Source organism: Saimiri boliviensis, chromosome 6 (assembly GCF_048565385.1).
Source record: "Saimiri boliviensis isolate mSaiBol1 chromosome 6, mSaiBol1.pri, whole genome shotgun sequence".
NCBI lineage: Eukaryota > Metazoa > Chordata > Mammalia > Primates > Cebidae > Saimiri > Saimiri boliviensis.
Genome location: NC_133454.1, coordinates 68,354,403 through 68,372,754, shown reverse-complemented (window position 1 = coordinate 68,372,754; position 18,352 = coordinate 68,354,403). Strand labels below are relative to the sequence as shown.

General features: G+C 42.4%; 1 protein-coding gene across 2 annotated transcripts in view; it reads left to right on the top strand.

Annotated features, from left to right (window-relative positions):
• Positions 1-18,352, top strand: part of OPCML (opioid binding protein/cell adhesion molecule like) — a 1,153,658-nt gene that overhangs the window by 394,089 nt on the left and 741,217 nt on the right. The window lies entirely within an intron of this gene.

Genomic DNA, 18,352 nt, shown 5'->3' with positions numbered 1-18,352 from the left:
AAAAGAACTCTCAAAAACAGAACCTGCATTTTAGCTTCTTGGTGCATGTAATTTCCTGTTTGCAAACCTTCCTAGACTGTTCACACTTTAACTGGAGGTCGATTTTTCCTGACATGCTTAAGAGCTCCTGTTGTTGCTAGGAAGTGCAATTTGCTGCTAAAGTGTGAAACACCCCTAAATGGAAAGCGGAGGAACATGAAACAATGATAACATTTAGGTTCTTTTTTTCCAGGCAGGACATAAAATGTTAACTTGGAGTGAGCCTCCCTCTTGACCAGTTCCTTGTTCCTTGGCCTGTCTCAGGAGACCTTGACATCCAAAGTGGGTTTAGAGGGGGAGAATGACAGGATGACACTCCAAATTCAATCTTATGGATCCTAAAGATATCAGAAGCAATATAGTCAGCATGCTATTGACTCTTCCTGAAGTGCCCCATGCAGAGAGATGACTAGAACTCCTTGACATTCCTTCTGTGCTGTGAGTCAGCCTTCTTTTTAAAACAGGCAAACAAACAAATGGCAAGTAATATCAATATATTTAGAAGAAAAGGGTCGTATCCACATTGCTTCTCTCACGCCAAAGTAAAACTGTAGAAAACTAAAAATCTCCATTTTAAGTAGAGTTAAAATATAAATAAGCAAATATAAGAACAGCATTTCCACACAAATCTCCAAAGACCGTTCACCAGCCTTCCAAAAGAGTGAATGCATCAGTAAGGCAGAATAGTTGTTCACTTGAAATCATTAATAAAAGCAAAGACTTAGAAGGGTTTTTCAAGAGAGGCTCAGCCAAATGCTCTATAAAAATGTCCCCCACCTGCCAGAACCTTTCCACAAGTACCCAGAGCTTCCTGTTGTTAAATAGGAGCTAAACCAGCAATGACGAAACCATCCTTCACATTAATTAATGGTCCTTTTGGCCTTTTTGTTCCTGCAAATATGCAAATTCTTTTGAGGGCATCCGTCATAACCGTTTCCCCAAAGTAATTTATTTTTAAAGCAGAATTCCGATGACCATTCTCTTCTGCTGAAAAATAACATTCCCTAAAATACCCCAACAAAACACATTAAAACCCCTTCCCCATCAGACACACACCCGCCCGCACGCACGCACACACGCATGCACACACGTAGAAACTGGGGTGATTTTTCCTTAACTAACAAATAAAGTCCGCCATTTTGGGCCCTTCAAAATCCAGCCACATCCTAAATTTCCAATCTTACTTCTAGCGAGCATTTCTTCTTCCACCTGCTCAGTCTTTTGTTTCCTCTCTTTCCACCTCTATTCCCCACCCTTTCTCCTCTTCCCTATTCTCTTCCTCTTTCCAGCCTAAGTGCCTGATTCCAGGAGCACCTCTTCCTGGAATGCCCTTCCTCCCACCTATGTCTCTTGAAAGCCTACCCAGAGCATTAGGAAACAGCTCTATTTTTAGCATTGCATGCTTCCAAGCTGCTATCTGCTCCTGGTGTGCTGCAAAGGCTTCAGTGTTGATCTGGAAGCTGCTTTCTGGAGGCTTGATCCCAGTCTGCCTCTGCAGTGCTTGCAAACTCAGTCTTCTAGGAAGTGAGAAAAATGTTGGAGGCTCTGCACTGAAAGCTCATTCTGCTTGTTGGAGGGTGGGTTTCAGTTTGGCAGTAGAGGCATGGACACTCTAGTCAAAAGCTTGATTCACTCCACCATTGCTGTATTTCTCTTCATACATATCATTCCAAACTCTTACTGCTCTATCTTGACTCATAAGAGCCCTTCTTCACAAATAGAAAACTAAATGGGTCTTACTGTATGCATTATTAATTTTTCTTACCTGTCTCCTACTCTCAATCTCAGACACTACATCCCTGAGCATCTGCAAATGCCAGTTTCTCATACTAAATAGATAGATGCTTAGGTCTTTTGGATAAATATGGGTGAGGAACAAACTATCAGAATGGGTCTGTGAAAGGTAATGTGATATTTCTTGGTCAATATTGCTTTTTTGTCCCACCGTGGAGTTCTGCAGCTGTTATATATGGCAACTTAACAACTTGGGTAATTACATTCTCCTTACCCCTTGCTTCTCTTGTGGTTCTAAGATAACTTATCCTTCATGTCTTTTCCTAAATAAAACAAAGAAGACTACTTTTGGTTCCACTATTTGCAGAGGCCACTGAGGGAGAGGCAGGTAGCAGGGTGGAAAAAGAACGCTACTGCGGGGATTCTGAACATAGAGCCTCCAGGACATTCTGGTGGGAATGTTAACTCCCCAGAGCCTCAGTCTTCCCATCTGTCTTTTGGGAGTGTTCTGCCGTCCTCTAAATTGTGGTGGAGATTACACAGAATATTACAACAGAAAGGACTTTAAAAAGTCCTATAAATACCTATGGGAGATTGCAGGTCGCCCACATAGAAAATTCAGCTGGGTAGGGACAGGTTTGGCAGAGCATTTCCTAAGAGAGGAAATCCTCCTGTCTCAAAAACAAAACCCAGTGTGACCCAACTGTTTTAAAAAAAGGAAGACACCTTATGGAGGGCAAGGAAGAGGAATCAGCACATCCACCTGTTGAACAGAGAAAGAGGCAAAGCTGTTGAAGGAGAAACAGGATAGAAACAGGAGTCGAAGGGTGTGCTTCTGGGAGAATCTCAACAGCTCACTAGCTAATCACCTGTTAATCACAGTGCTAGTTTGCTCATCTTAAATTCCTCAGTAACAAGCAGGGATCGCTAACACTTCAGCTGTTATTTATTGTTACATTGTATATTGTTGTGAAGGTCATAAACATAATATAAGCATGTGAATACCATCAGATGAGAGGCCCCGGTGTTGTTGATTAACTAAACTGGAGGACTAGCCAAAGCAGGAGATGCTAACCAGGGAGAAAAATGTCTTTCAGAGCAGTTTTTCCAGAAGTTTCCCTTTGGTGATTGTACAATTCTGTGTGCTTGATTGTAAAATGAGTATGAGGCTGTTTTCAAGAAAGAAAGGGAATCAGTAAGTGTGTGTAAAATGTGCAATAGAACAATATCCAAGAAATGAAGAGGAGGAGAGTCTGGGAATGGGAAAAAATACTCCAGAAAATACAAGAGAAAGAAAGTGACTATAATTATGCACAAAAGCTCTGAGCCAAGGAACCTTATCGGTGTTCTCTGCTGCCTTCCAGCTGGGGTGCGGGGAGCTCTCTGTACCCTCCTGGCTCTGAATGACTTTGGGTGCAGGGAGAACAGCACCACCTGCTGGTGGTCATAGTAGGATGGTGGCTCATCTCACTTGGTATGGCCTGGGCTTTGCAGGGTTCACTCAAGAGTTCTCTTGGATCAAGGAAGACAGGACAAGATCTGGAGCACGTCATGGAGGATATTTCAGGAGGAGAGCCCATGGCTGAGGAGATGGAGCAGGAAGACAGGGCTGAGAGTGATCCCCCAAGGAGTGACTGCCTCGTTCCCCTTTCTCTCCTGCCTCCACTGCCCTGGAAACAAGAGCACAGGAGGCATATGCAGCTCACCCACCCACCCAAGACTCAGAGGGAGGCCTCTCCAAAGAAATGGAAGGACTGTGGCTCAGGACAGAGGTGCCTCAGTCCCTGAGACTTCCAGTGTTAGGGATGAAAGACCTTGCACACTGAAGAAATGCCTCCTATTATTTTATGTGTATTTCATTTTATAGATGCTTAAACCACCCCGAGCACCTTTCCCTGGTTAAGTCTGCAAGTGGGGAAGTGAAGCAGGTTTTGCGGTGCTGGTCATGTGAGCAGGAGAGGGGCATGGGATGAAAGGCCTGGGAGTGCCTTATTAATAGTTAAGTGGACAAGGCTGATAATGGGATATCTTTTTATTGGCCCCACAGATAAGTTATAATACACACGCTTGCAGGCAGCTCCTGTGATTTGCATTGATACAATTCAGGCTGAGGTTTTCATTATATGGCAGGGATGATACAGGAGCCTGTATTATCAAAGGCAGCTGAAAGGAATTCAGGAGCGATCTCATATTCTGTGTATCCATATTCATTAATGGTTAGTAAGGTGCTTTGTCCCAGGTGGTATTGGATGTTTCATGGTGAATCATTAACAACTTGAACAGCTTTATACATATGTCTTGTTGATGTGTAAAGTCATTGCAGCCTAGGCTTCCCCCCGTCCCCCGCCCGAATGAGTGAGTTCTGCTTTACTTGGGCTTCTGCAAAAAGCCTAGTGACATTTTCAGTGAGCACAAGCATCTTGTGGATGGGAAAGGGGCTGGCAAGGCAAGCCCCAGGAAGCTGGCAGTCTGGTGTAAGAGACACAGGGATGGTTGGTTTTTAAGGAAATAGCGTGGCAGCAGGGAATGTTATTAATGAAAGGGAGGGTGGGTTCTGTAGCTGCTGCTCAGGGAAAAGCAAGGGGGGCTAGTGCACTTCCCGGGGGATGGCATAAGGGACACATTTTCCGAGGGTGATCGGGGTGTTCTGGAAAGGGGCATTGGAAGAATGGGTTGCCCATGGTGCCCCGGAAGCAAGGAGGGGAGAGTGATTGACGAGCAGTCCGAAAGTGATGGAAGGTGATGGATGTAAGGTAGACAAGAGAAGATGCCAGAGGATGGAAGAAACAAAAATCTTTAGCAGCTGACAGTAAGAAAATTTGGAGGCTAAAAACAAAGGAGCCAAGGCAGCTTTTCCTGGCTGGAGATGGGAAGAATAAATGGGATCAGAGTTAGAAACCAATTATCTCTGATTGCACAATCAGGACACTGCTTCTGAACCAGACTCTAGCCGCCCTGCCACCCAGGGTCCTGAGGCCACCTAAGGATGATGTCAGATCTCAGGAACTGTTGCATCCGATTCCACTTAAGCCCTGATTATCATTAGGCAACATTTGGAGGCCATGTCTTCTGAGTTCTAACAAAGCAGAGAATTTTCAGGCTGTGTGGGACCTACTTTGTGGGCAGAATTTTAATTTCTGAGTTGTTAGACACCAGAAAACCTGAAATAAACTTTCTGATTTCTCCGATATTTGTTCTAAGCCCCACAGAGCTTCCTGAAAAGTTTGAGGACTTCATGCTAACCCTAACACCACTGGCCCATCTGCCAACCACCCACCTTCGTATCTTTGGGCCCTGAATATCTTTGTGGACTTTGTACCCAACTTTTTTCATGTCCCTTCGTAACCCCAGGAAAACACGGATCTGCTTTCTATCACAGCGGATGAGCTGTATTTTCTTTTTTTTATATATAAATAGAATCATACTGTACTCTGGTTTTGTCTGACTCCTTTTCACTCAACAGACGTATTTTGAGATTCAGCCAAATGTGTGTTTCAATATGTCATTTCTTTTCATTGCTGTTTAGTATTCCACTGTATCAGCACTCCACAGTTTGGTTAGCCTTTCAGCTGTTGATCAACATTTGGGATGCTTCCAGTTTGCGGCTATTATAAAGTTGATGCAAGTATTAGTGTACACATCATGATGATGTGTACCTTCATTTCTCTTGGGTACATGCCCAAAAGAAGAATGGCTGGCTCATATAATAGGTGTGTTTCACTCTTCAAGAACCTCTCAAACTATTTCCAAAGTGCATGTATCATTTTACATTCTGACCAGCAGCGTGTCAGAGGACCAATTCCTCTGTATCCTCACTGATATCACCTATAATCGGTCTTTTTAATTTTAGCTGTTTGAATAGTGTTGCAGTGACTTGTCACTATGGCTTTAGTTTGTATTTCCCTAATGACTCCTGATGTCAGGCATCTGTTCATGGCTTATTATACAGCGGTGTATCTTCTTTGGTAAAGTGTCTTTCAAATCATCTGCCAATTTTTTAATTGGGTTGGTATTTCTTACCATTAAACTTTGAGCGTTTCTGTATATTCTGTCTACAAGTTCTTTATTAGCTGTATGATTTGAAAATACTTTATCTCAGTGGTATTTGTCTTTTAATTTTCTAAACAATGTCTTTTTTAAAAGTTTTTAAGGCCGGTGCGGTGGCTCACACTTGTAAAAGCACTTCGGGAGGCCGAGGCAGGTGGATCACGAGGTCAAGAGATCGAGACCATCCTGGTCAACATGGTGAAAACCCGTTTCTACTAAAATACAAAAATTAGCTAAGCATGGTGGCGCATGCCTGTAGTCCTAGCTACTCAAGAGGCTGAGGCAGGAGAATTGATTGAACCCAGGAGCCGGAAGTTGAGGTGAGCAGAGATCGTGCCACTGCACTCCAGCTGGGTAACAAGAGCAAAACTCTGTCTGAAAAAAAAAAAAAAAAAAAAAAAAAAAAAAAAGTTTTTAATTTTGATGAAGTCCAACTGTCACTTTGTTATTTTATGAATGCTTTTAAAAGTATTACAGCATTATATTTTGCATTTAGGTCCATAATCCATTTTAAGCTAATTTTTGTATGTGATACAAATATGGATTGAAGTGCATTATTTTGCATATGGATATGCAAGTTTTCCAGCACCATTTGTTGCAAGGACTATTTTTTTCTCCACTGAATTGCTTTAACACATTTGTCAAAAACCAGTTGTCCATATAGAGACAAAAAGAACATACAATTAGACATCTGGGCTCTGTGAGGTTCAAAGATGTTAAGACAGCACTTGAAATTTTAGGTCTTAAAATATATGCAAACATTCATAGGCAGGTTTTTATGTGGACATAAGTATTTAACTCATTTAGGTAAATACCTAAGAGTGTTATTGCTATATCATAGAGTAAGCCTGTGTTTAACTTTGCAAGAAACTGCAAACTGTCTTCAAAATTGTCTGTATCATTTTACATTTCCACCAGCAATGACGGAGAGTTCCTGTTGCTTCACATCCTTGCCAACATTTGGGTTGTCAGTATTTTTAATTTTAGTCACTCTAATGGTCTGTAGTGGGGGATCATAGTTGTTTTAGCTTGTCATTCTCTGATGATATATGATGTTGAACTTTTTAAAATAATTTTCTTCTATGTTGTATTCGAGAAGTTGTATTGTTTTGCTTCTTACATTTAAATTTATGGTCCATTTTGATTTAATTTTGGGGAAAGATGTAAGATCTGTGTCTTACATCATTTTGACTCCTATAAAAATATAACATAGTCTGGGTAGATTATAAACAACAGACATTTATTTCCTACAGTTCTGGGATATGGGAAGTCCAAGATCAAAACACAGATCTAGTGTCTGCTGAAGACCTGCTTCCTGGTTCACAGACAGCCATCTTTTGCTCTATCCTCACACAGCCAAAGGGACAAAAGGCCTCTCTCAGGTCCCCTGTGTAAGGACACTCACCCCGTTTATGAAGTCTTTGCTCTCGTGACCTATTCCCCACCTCAGATTTCCGCCTCCAATTATCATCACACTGGGGATTAGGTTTCAACATAGATATTTTGGCAGAGGCAGCGGGGGAGTGACATAAATATTCAGCCTATAGTGATCTATGTTTAGATTCTTTTTTTTTTTTTTTTTTTTTTGCATGTGGATGTTCAATTATTCCAGCCCTATCTGTTGAAAAAAAATTGCCTACTTTAATTAAATTTCCTTTGCTCAAAATAGAGTCAAAATAGAGTTGACTATGTTTGTGAAGCTCTATTTCCAAGCCCTCTTGGGGTGCTGTTACGTTGATCTGTTTCTTCACTAATAATGCACCGTCTGGATCACTGTAGCTTTGTAGTATGTCTTGAAGTTGGATAGTACCAGTTCTCTTACTTTGTTCTTTTTTAATATTGCATTGGTTATTTGAGGGTCTTTGTGTTTCCATTAAAAAATTTAGAGTCTTAATTCATCATAGTGATGTTTTAATAGTATTATCTTTCTATCTATGAACACAAAATATCAATTTATTTAGGTCTTCTTTGATTTATTTTATCAGAATTTGTTGTTTTTCTCAAATAGAGCTTGTACACATTATGTCAGATTTATATCTAAGTATTTCCAATCTTTCTGGTACTAATGTAAATGAAAAAAAGGTTGGCCAATATTTCTAAAGACATTTTTTTTATGTTCCTTTCTCCTCTCCTATAGCAACTCCATTTACACATCTATTTGGCCTCTTGAAGTTATCTCACAGATCATTAATGTTCTACCCATTTTCTTTTATCATATTTTCTTCTATGCTTCATTTTCAGAATTCTTCACTGTAGTGTATTTGAGTTCACTATTTTCTTCTTCTTCATCGTCTAATCTGTTATTATTCTCATCTAGTATTTTCTTTATCTCACACGTTATAGCTTTCCATCTCTAGAAGTATGGCTTAGATGATTGCTTGTTTGTTCATTTTCCACATCTCTGCTTGACTATTTGAATTTATGGTATATAGTTATAATAACTGTTTTAGTATCCTTGGTTACTAATTCTAATATCTGTGTCAATTCTTGTGTTGTTTTTCAATTGACTGATTTTTTTCAATATAAATCATATTTTAAGGCTTCTTTATTTTTATTTATATATTTATTTAATTTACTTTAGAGACACGTTCTTGCTGTGTCATCCTGACTGGAGTGCAACAGCGTGATCAAGCCTCACAACAGTCTCAAACTCCTGTGCTCAAGTTACCCTCCTGCTTCAGCCTCCCAACTACCTGAGGCTATAGGCATGTGCCATGACACACCCAGCTTTTTGTTTTTATTTTTGTAGAGATGGGTTCTTGCTATGTTGCCCAGGCTGGTCTCATACACCTGGCCTCAAGCTATCCTTCCACCTCAGCCTCTCAAAATGTTGGCATTACAGACATGAACCACCACATCCAGTCCTTGCTTCTTTACATGCCTGACGCTTTTTAAATTAAATGCCAGACATGGGGAATTGCATCTTGTTATGCACTAGATATTTTTGTTTCTCTATAAGTACTATTGATCTTTGTCCTGGGATACATTTGAATTACACAGAAATAATTTCATCCATTTGAGTTTTGCCTCTGAAATGTATTAGGCAGAACTTAAGTCTAAGCACTCCCTACTGAAAATCTTTCCATGTACTCTACCCAATATCCTGTGCATGACGTGACTTTCCTGTGTGGTGACTAGGAGCAAGCACTCTTCCTGGCCCTGTGTGCTGCTGCTACTAATCCTCTCCCCTACCCTGGGTAGCTCCTCACATGCAGGATCTAATCTGTGCTTAACTGAGTATTTGGGAGGAGCTGTTTGTAGATCTCTGAAGTTCTCTTTGTGTAGCTCTCTCCTCTGTAGTACTCCGTTCTGCAAATTTTAGCTGCTTTGATCTCCCCCCGACTCCCAACTTCATCTCTTCAACTCCTAGAGTCTTTCAGGTTCCACCTGTTTCCCCTTCCCCTCTGTAAACCTTAAGGCAAGGAGTCATTACAACTGCGGTTCTACTTGGTTTTCCGGTGCTCACAGACCTCTGTCTCTCATCACCTGACGTTCAGGGCCTTGAAGGTTATTGCTGTAGATATTCTGTCTGTTTTTTCATTGTTTCAGGTGGGAGAGCAAAGCTGGTCCCTGTTACTCCTCTGTAGCCAGAAGCAGAAGCCCCTGCTACAGAGAGGAACTTCCTGGGGTCCTTATGAGACAGATAGGCTGAGCCACTTCATTCTGACATGCATTTCTTCTCCACTGTCTTGGCCCCAGTAACAACTCTCCTTCTCCTGGTGTCAATGAAAAGCTGGTTTTAAAGATGCAGCTTTTCTCAGGAGCAACGCTGGCAGGACTGGGAATCTGTGTATCTTTTCCACCCTGGAGTTCACAGTCGGTAGACAAAGAGCTCCCATCCATGAGAAGGCAGCTTTGAAAGTCAAGCTGTGGCTGAGGGTCCTTCAGAGGCTTACTCTTCTTCTGAGATATCTCCAGGGGCCCTCTCCACTGGCAGGGACTACACCGTTTGAAAGTCAGAGCCATGTCCTCCACATGAGTGAGAAGTTCGTTTCGTGGAGTGGAGAACTTGGCTCAGGGAATGGTACAGAAAAGAGGACTCCAAAAGGAACAAAAGGAAACCCTTTCTGGACATTATTCCCGTTCCATGTTTTTAATCCCTCCTACTCTTTACATTTGAAAGGGAAGGGAGGGCTGAGAAAGATATTTGCCAGCTCCTTCATACTGATTGCGCAGGGCAGGCTTTAGTATAACTGTCAGAAGAGCAATGAATCTGATCCCACCTCCATAGGAGTATCTGAGGAATCCCTTGGGCACGAGGGGAGGGGGCTGCCAATGCCACTTGGCACTCTTCATTAGTTCCTTTATTCCATCAGTTTTCAGTATGCCTCCACTTTCAGCAGTCACTGTGAGGTGCCGGAGGTCAATGGGTGAGGAAGCCTGGGGTAAACAGCATCAGGACTAAGGACAGCAAGGAGGGGAACTGAAGATCATGTAAGGGATTCCGGGAAAAACCCAAGGGAAACCAGTCGTGCTGTGCTGATATGGACTGCTGGTTGTCTGCAACACTGTAGCAGCATGTCTTAAAAACCACATTATCGGCCGGGCTCGGTGGCTCAAGCCTGTAATCCCAGCACTTTGGGAGGCCGAGGTGGGTGGATCACAAGGTCAAGAGATGGAGACCATCCTGGTCAACATGGTGAAACCCCGTCTCTACTAAAAATACAAAAAATTAGCTGGGCATGGCGGCGCGTGCCTGTAATCCCAGCTACTCAGGAGGCTGAGGCAGGAGAATTGCCTGAACCCAGGAAGCGGAGGTTGCAGTGAGCTGAGATCGCGCCATTGCACTCCAGCCTGGGTAACAAGAGCGAAACTCTGTCCAAAGAAAAAAAAAAAAAAAAAACCACATCATCTCCCATGTGTGGAACAAAGTGCACAGTCACCCCTGTCTTCTGCTGGCCAACCAGACCCGTCACTCAGAGTCCAGTTTGAAAGCCTGTCTTATCATTTATCTCTCATATTCATATGAGGTGCCCAGCCTTGATACTTACATAGACCCTTATATTCCCCTTTTAGAAAAATAAACTTTAGTATTTTGCTATCTTTCTTTTTTTCCCTCTCAAACAGATGATAAATTGTGATGACAGCAATATGTTTTGTTCACATTTGTTTCTCAGTTATTAGCACAAGCCTGTGCACATTGTAGATAACTAGTAAATATTTATTAGATAAATGACTTTTTTTTTTTTAAGACAGAACCTCTCTCTGTCACCCAGGCTGGAATGCAGTGACTGCAATCTCAGCCCACTGCAGCCTCCCCTTCCCGGGCTCAAGTGATCCTCCCACCTCAGCCACCTGAGTAGCTGGGACTACAGACAGGTACCACCACACCTGGCTAATGTTTGTATTGCTTGTAGAGATAGGGTTTTGCCATGTTGCCCAGGCTGGTCTGGGACTACTGGGCTCAAGCAGTCCTCCCACCTCAGCTTCCCAAAGTGCTGGGAGATTATAGTCATGAGCTACCATGCCCGGCCCAGATAAATGACTTTTGACTCATTTTCTCCTCCAAATGACCCTATGAGATAGTCAGAGGGCCGATAATTATCATCATGTGACAGATATACAAAGGAGACCCAAAATGGTTGGATCTTGAAACTTTGGAATAATAGCTTTTTAAATCAGCAGGTGTCTGGAAGAATATCTGCTACAGGACATGGCAAGACCTAGGAGTGCAAGCCTAGAAGTACAAGATGATGGATCAGAAGAGGGAAATGGGCAGATCTAAGACAGCTTTTTGTTACCCTTCCTAGGTTTACAGATACTCTCATAATTTTTTGAAAGTTTGGAGATGGGAAAAAGAGAAAGTGTCACCAGAATTGGCCATGCAGTGAAAATGTGGACGCCATTTAAAGTACCATCCTGCCACTTCTCTGCCAGAACGCTGAATTAAAAAGAAACAATTTTTTCCCTACCTGACCCTCCTCTAGGTGCTGTCTTCAGTGATGATGGGCACCTTCTCCATCCCTACCCTTTTGTCAGCCTCCTGCAGGTGCCTGTGGGTCCCTATGGCTTGGAATCCCAGGAGGGAGCTGGGATTCCAGGCTAAGTTTGTTTGTGTAGTTGGGTAGCCCTGGGCAAGTTACTCAATCACTTCATTGTTCTTTTAAAAAGAATTATAAAAATATGGACTGGAAAGATACATGTCAATAGTGACTGCTTATATAGCATTGGGCAGAAGGATTCAAAAGAGACTTAAACTCTGTCTGTGAGATTTCTATTCATTCTTTAAAAATGTCTAAAGTACGCTGAATGCAGTGGCTCACGCCTGTAATCCCAGCACTTTGGGAAGCTGAGGCAGGCAGATCACGATGTCAGGAGATCGAGACCATCCTGGCCAACATGATGAAACCCCATTTCTGCTAAAAATACAAAATCAGCTGGGCATGGTGGCACGCGCCTATAATCCCAGCTACTCGGGAGGCTGAGGCAGCAGAATAGCTTGAACCTGGGAGGCAGAGATTGCAGCGAGCTGAGATTGTGCCGTTGCACTGCAGCCTGGTGACAGAGCATCTAAAAAAAAAAAGTCTAAAGTAAAAGTGACAGAATGTAACGCATTATATTTAGATGATGGTCACATATGCATTTGTCCATTGTCCTCCACGCTTTTCTGTATGCTGTTTGTGATGATTAATTTTATGTGTCAATTTGATGAGGCTAAAAGATGCCAGATAGCTGGTGACACATTATTTCTGGGTGTGTCTGGGAAGGTGTTTCTGGAAGAGATGAGCACTGAAACTGACAGGCTGAATTCAGATCACCCTCATAATGTGCGTGGGCATTATCCAGTCCATCCAGGGACTAAACGGAACAAAAAGACAGAGGAAGGGAAAATGTGCTTCTCTTTGAGCTAGGACATTGCCTTCCCCTGACGTGGAACATCAATACTCCTGATTCTTGGGCCTTTGGACTCAGATTGATTTATACCTCTGGCTTTCCTGCTTTCCTGGTTCTCCAGCAGAACGTGGCACTTTTTCCATCTCCATGTAAGCCAATTTCTATAATCTCTGTCTCTCTCAAATACGTGTGTGTGTGTGTGTGTGTGTGTCTATATGTACACTATATGGCTGTGTATGTATACGTGTGTGTGTGTGTATATACTATATGGCTGTGTATGTGTGTGTGCATGTGTGTGTGTATGTGTGTCTATATGTACACTATATGGCTGTGTATTTATACGTGTGTGTGTGTATATATATACTATATGGTTGTGTGTGTGTGTGTGTGTGTGTGTGTGTGTATATATATATATATATATATATATATATATCCTATTGGTTTTGTTTCTCTGAATAACACTGACTAATACACAGCTCACATGCAACCATTAGGGGAGTGGCTATAGAATGATGATATAGATATCTTGCAGACTTTGGTGAAAAGTAGCGATTCTGTATGTAAAACATGGATACATAGCTGACGCAGTAGGTGCTAGGATATTTGCAGCATTGGTGGGGTAGAGAGGAAGGTAAAAAGATAGAGGCTGAATTGTAAAGAGTTCAGGTAATAAAGCTCAAATGTAGACACTGGGAAGAACTTTGATTAATTAACCACAACCGAATCTAGGGAAGGAATATTTTCACTTAGGGAAAACAGATGAAAGTCCATATAAAAGTGACTTCCTCAACTTCCTGGGGTAGCTTAGATACCCTCTCTACACATCCAAAGCATTGAGAAAGGAACTGCCTCCTGATGTTGCTTCTTGGAACAGGAAGTGTAAGCAATCAGTGTTTCTTCAGTGATTACAGTCACCATTCCAAACAGTTGCCTGGACAATGGGGAACTTCAGCCATTGGGGCTTCTTGTTCTTATTTGTATGAATTCCCAACCCATATGGGGTTTAACCAGAGACAACTGCCCAGTATGTCCAGGTACACACAGGAAAGAAAAGGCTTCTCTTTGGGTGTCCACTGGGAAGACCTCACTTCCTTAGTTCTCTCCTTTCTTTTGCAGGTAGAAAGAAATTGAATGGAAAGATAATTCAGGTTCATATGCTGGTTTTGAACAAACTACTGGCAAAGTTGTGATTGTACAAGGAGACAAGGAGGAAAATGATGGAAGGGCAGAGGTGAGGAAAATATTTTGAGGATCTCACATCAGAAGGGTTCTGCAGGGGTGGATGAGCCTTTCAGGGTTGCAGAACATGGTGAAGGCTGAGGAACAAGGGGCCTGAAGATTACAGCTCAGTCTCAACGTCCCCATACTGCCTGCTGGGCCCTGCAGTGGGGCTCTGTGATTGGAATGGACACCTTTTCCCTCTGGGTATGCTCAGCAAATGTCATGCTTTAATGAGATTTTCCACACTGTTAAGGGACTCTTGTGAGGTGTGTGCCACTCATAGGAAGTCATCAGTTGAGGTTGCATTGACTTATGTCTCTGGGAAGGGGTCACTGAATCTGCAATGGAGCAAATAAGCCATAAAGACGGGCCTAAGGTGCCCTGGGCAGAGGAGATATCCCGATCCCAGGCTTCTGTGGTAGGCTGCATCCTAATGAATTTGCTGAGAGCTTTGCAAAGAGGCCCTGAAATGGGGGAACCCTAGGGCTGAGAGACAACTGTAAATGTCAGACAGCTTAACCTTCACCTTCAGGGAAAGCTGGACTTAAGAGAATCAGACAATAAATGCACTTTCTTAAAATGCCATTTTTTTTTAAATTTCCTGAGGGCATGGCTTAAGTATGGAAGAAATAGACTAATCCTCCCTCTCATTTGCACTCTTCTCTTACATTTCCTTCTCTCCATTGGGTACCCACCTGCAGAGCAGAGATAAGACCATTTTCTGTGCCTTGAAGTTGTGGTAGTCATTGCTGGCATTGCTGTTGAAGGACGGTGACCAAATTGACAACCTTTGACCTGACTCATGCTGTCGACTTCTCGGGGGTGGTTTTGCTTTTGTCTGGCACAGAGACTGTTCAGCATATCCCACTTCCTCCCCTTGGTTTTATTTTCTGAAACCTCAGATGACATGGAGTGGTTGATACCAATGATACCAGCACTTAGGATAATTATAATAATGAATTAATTAAAACCCCCGTAACCCCTTAAAGCACCAGGGTGCTGAATCCAAATGAAAAACCACAGAGCGAGACCCAGGAAGGATGCCACTGGGGAGGAGGTGACCTTTTGGCATATGGTTATTCAGGGGTTGGGTGCATGGGTTTTTAAAGAACTCTCCAAGAACCCATTCATCTGGACTCCTGGGTCGCTGCCCCAAGCATGCAGGGCTGACCAGATGGCCCTGGATAAAGCAGCTTCAGGGGAGGGAGGTGGGGAACTTGTCCAGAATAGCTTGTCATCCTTGGAGGCATGCTGCCCTTGGCTCGGGCACATCCCTTGTTTAAATCTTAAAAGCAAAGATTTTTTAAAAATGTGTGTATGGGCTGTCATTTCCACCAGGGCAAACAGTAAAAAGACTACCCAGCAAATAAACGTCTAAATAAAACACAAACAGACCTTGATAAACAACAATATGTTCTCCAGCATGAGAATTTCTCCACCCAGGGTCTCTGTTTAATATTCATGATCTTTTCCAAATCTTTTAAAGTCTGAGAAAAACAAGGGTAGCACAAGGGCGAGAATCATCTGTCACCCAAGTGAGCTGGCTGATCCCAAACCGTATAATCACTAAAGTATCTGGAATTGAAGGAATTTCTTACTGAATGATGTCATAGAAAAAAGCTCTCCTTCAAACCCATGTCCTTAGGGTTGTCACAGTGTACGCGCTGATCTGAGATGGAATTGATTCTGCAGACTGAAATATTTTTTCCATGTCACTTCGTAGGAAGAAGTCATGGAAAAACATTATTTCTGCTTTCAGAAGGCTCTGAGAGAATTTTAGAAGATCTATCTTTACAGTATTTTAGAAACACGTTGCTAGTGATTTCCAAATGAAAAGGGAATGCGAATACCTTATAACGATGAAAGCAGATGGAGAATAGAATGACTTGCGGGCCATAGGGACAAATGCCGTAGCAGTGTGAGTGAGCATTTGCTAAGCCTTTATCGGGAGAAACACTAGATTCCAGTTTACCTGGGGCAGCAGGTATGTTAAATTTTCTAGTTGAGGTGGATTTGGGAGATTCATGTGAACGCTGAGTTGTGCCGGAGAGAAGGGGAAAGGTGAAGGGAGGGGAAATACATATTGACGAAAAGGTGCGCAGGTGGCCCCCACACACTCTCTGTGCTCCCCACCTCCACTCTTCATGAAGAACCGCTGTCAGACTCTGTCCAGGTGCTGGAATGTGAGAAACCTAAGCAACCAAGAGGATGTGAGAACACGTCAACCAGAAAGTAGAGGCCTCCTGCCCAGAAGTGCCTGAGGACTTCCATGCTTCTGTTTTGGAACTAGAGATCCATCTGAATCTGAAACTCTAGATCTGTTACTAGCGAGCAATATGGCACTGCAAAACCCATTTTGCTTGGAAAAGACTTTACCCTACCACTCTTACTATGGATTAAGAAAAGGAAGTCCCAAGAGGATTAGCCACTGCTCCCTCAAGACTATCCCAAGGTCAGACAATAGCAGTTGAACTGAAACTAGAATTCAAGAGTCCCAAGCTCCATCTATGCCTATACGATTACCATCATGCGTGCTCTTTTCGGAAATACATTGCAGTAGACACGTATAAAATGATATCTCTGTTATTACCAAGAACAACAATTTTACGCTATTTCTAAATTACTTTCTCAAATGCGGATGAGAATATGGGAGTCTTGAAAATATGGGTTTTCAATAAACATTTGATCAGGCCCTACATCAACATGCATATGCTTCAAAAATAATCATAACAAGATGGCCTGAATATTTCGTAATTTGGAAGGGCCAAAAATAAGGCGTAAATTATAGATGATCACTTTCCTGGGAACAGAAATGTTAACATTAGAAGTTGTTTGGGGCATTTATCTGAAACCACTTGTCTAAAACTAAAAGACTTTTTATAATCAAAGACTTTAGAAGGTTTTAAGGAGTATCAAGAAATGAAATGGTGTTCATCTGGAAAATATGCTGGCAGATTTCAAGAGCCTTAAATGGGTAGGCAAGAAACAAATAAACTTTAGTGTTATCAAGTGTAAATTGAAAGATTTATGAGAATGTAATCTAATTAGATACAAACTGTTGCCCCAGATCTCACTAGCCTGGGAAGTAAAAATGAGATTGTGTGAATAGTAATAAAGAGATGTAGTCTCTAACTCCTCCACACTGACCCCTGGCCCAGGATTCCTATCACCTTCCTCTGATCTGTGTCAAGAGATCACGCTTTGGCCAGTCTGCTATAATCACAAACATCCAGAAGTTTTCCCAGTTGGGACTCATCTGAGGTATATCAGGACATTCCGAGGATGTCTTTTATCTATCCTAATGAATATCTATCCCTGGCAGGCACTCAGTAAAGAGAGAGATGAGTAGATAACATGGGTTTCGATGACTGACGGAGTAGAAATTTCTAGTTTCTGCCAGACAGAGGAAATGAGTCTGTGCAGTTATAGATTAATTGAAATGCTATGGTTTGATAGGTAAATTCCATATCTAAGTGAATATGATGGGGGCCAGGCATAGTGGTTCACACCTATAATCCCAGCACTTTGGGAGGCCAAGGAGGGTCGATCAGTTGAGGTCAGCAGTCCAAGGACAGCCTGGCCAACATGGCAACATGGCTTGGCTGGAGGGATAGGCCATTTACAGACCTTGACTCTAGTAAAAATACAAAAGTTAGCCAGATGTGATGACACACGCCTGTAGTCCCAGCTACTCTGAAGGTTAAGGCATGAGAATCGCTTGAACCCAGGAAGTAGAGGTTTCAGTGAGCTGAGATTGCACCACTGTACCTCAGCCTGAGTGACAGAGCAAGAGTTCATCTAAAAAAAAAGAATATGATGGGGTGTTTAGGGAATTACAGTAAGTAAGGAGAATTGTGGGTGATTATCAGAACCGATGGTATTCAGTAACTTCCTTGTCATCGGAAGCCCTCATCCTGAGAACAGACCATCTCTCACCAACTGGAAAAACTTCTGAGATGTGTGTGATTATAGTAGACTGGCCTAAGCATGAGCTCTTCACACAGATCATAATTACTGAGTGTTGTTCACAAAACTAACCCCTCCAAACTCTGATTTCATCCATTCAAAGACAGAATCACTTACTTAAAAGCATAGTCACAGAAGCTAGGTCTTCTAAATCAATTACTGGCTGTGATTTCTTAGATGATGGCCTTGGATGACTGCCTCAACATACCTGCACTTCAGCTAGCATGTTCCACCGAGGCAATCATGCCTGCTGTCTGAAGTGGTTGGGAGGATCATATGAATTGATTCATGAAAAATGCTTGGAACTGTGTCCAGTTTGGGGTAAGTGCTCAGGAAGGTTTAGCTCTTGTATTTTTCCAAGTAGATTTTAAACTCCATGAGGGCATTGCTGCGGGTGTATCTCCAGTGGCTATGACCTTGCCCATAGTAGCTGCTTTATAAATATTTGTTTATTAACTGACTGGTCTTTTAAATGGTCTTTGACATTTGTACACATTAGATGCAAAGTGCT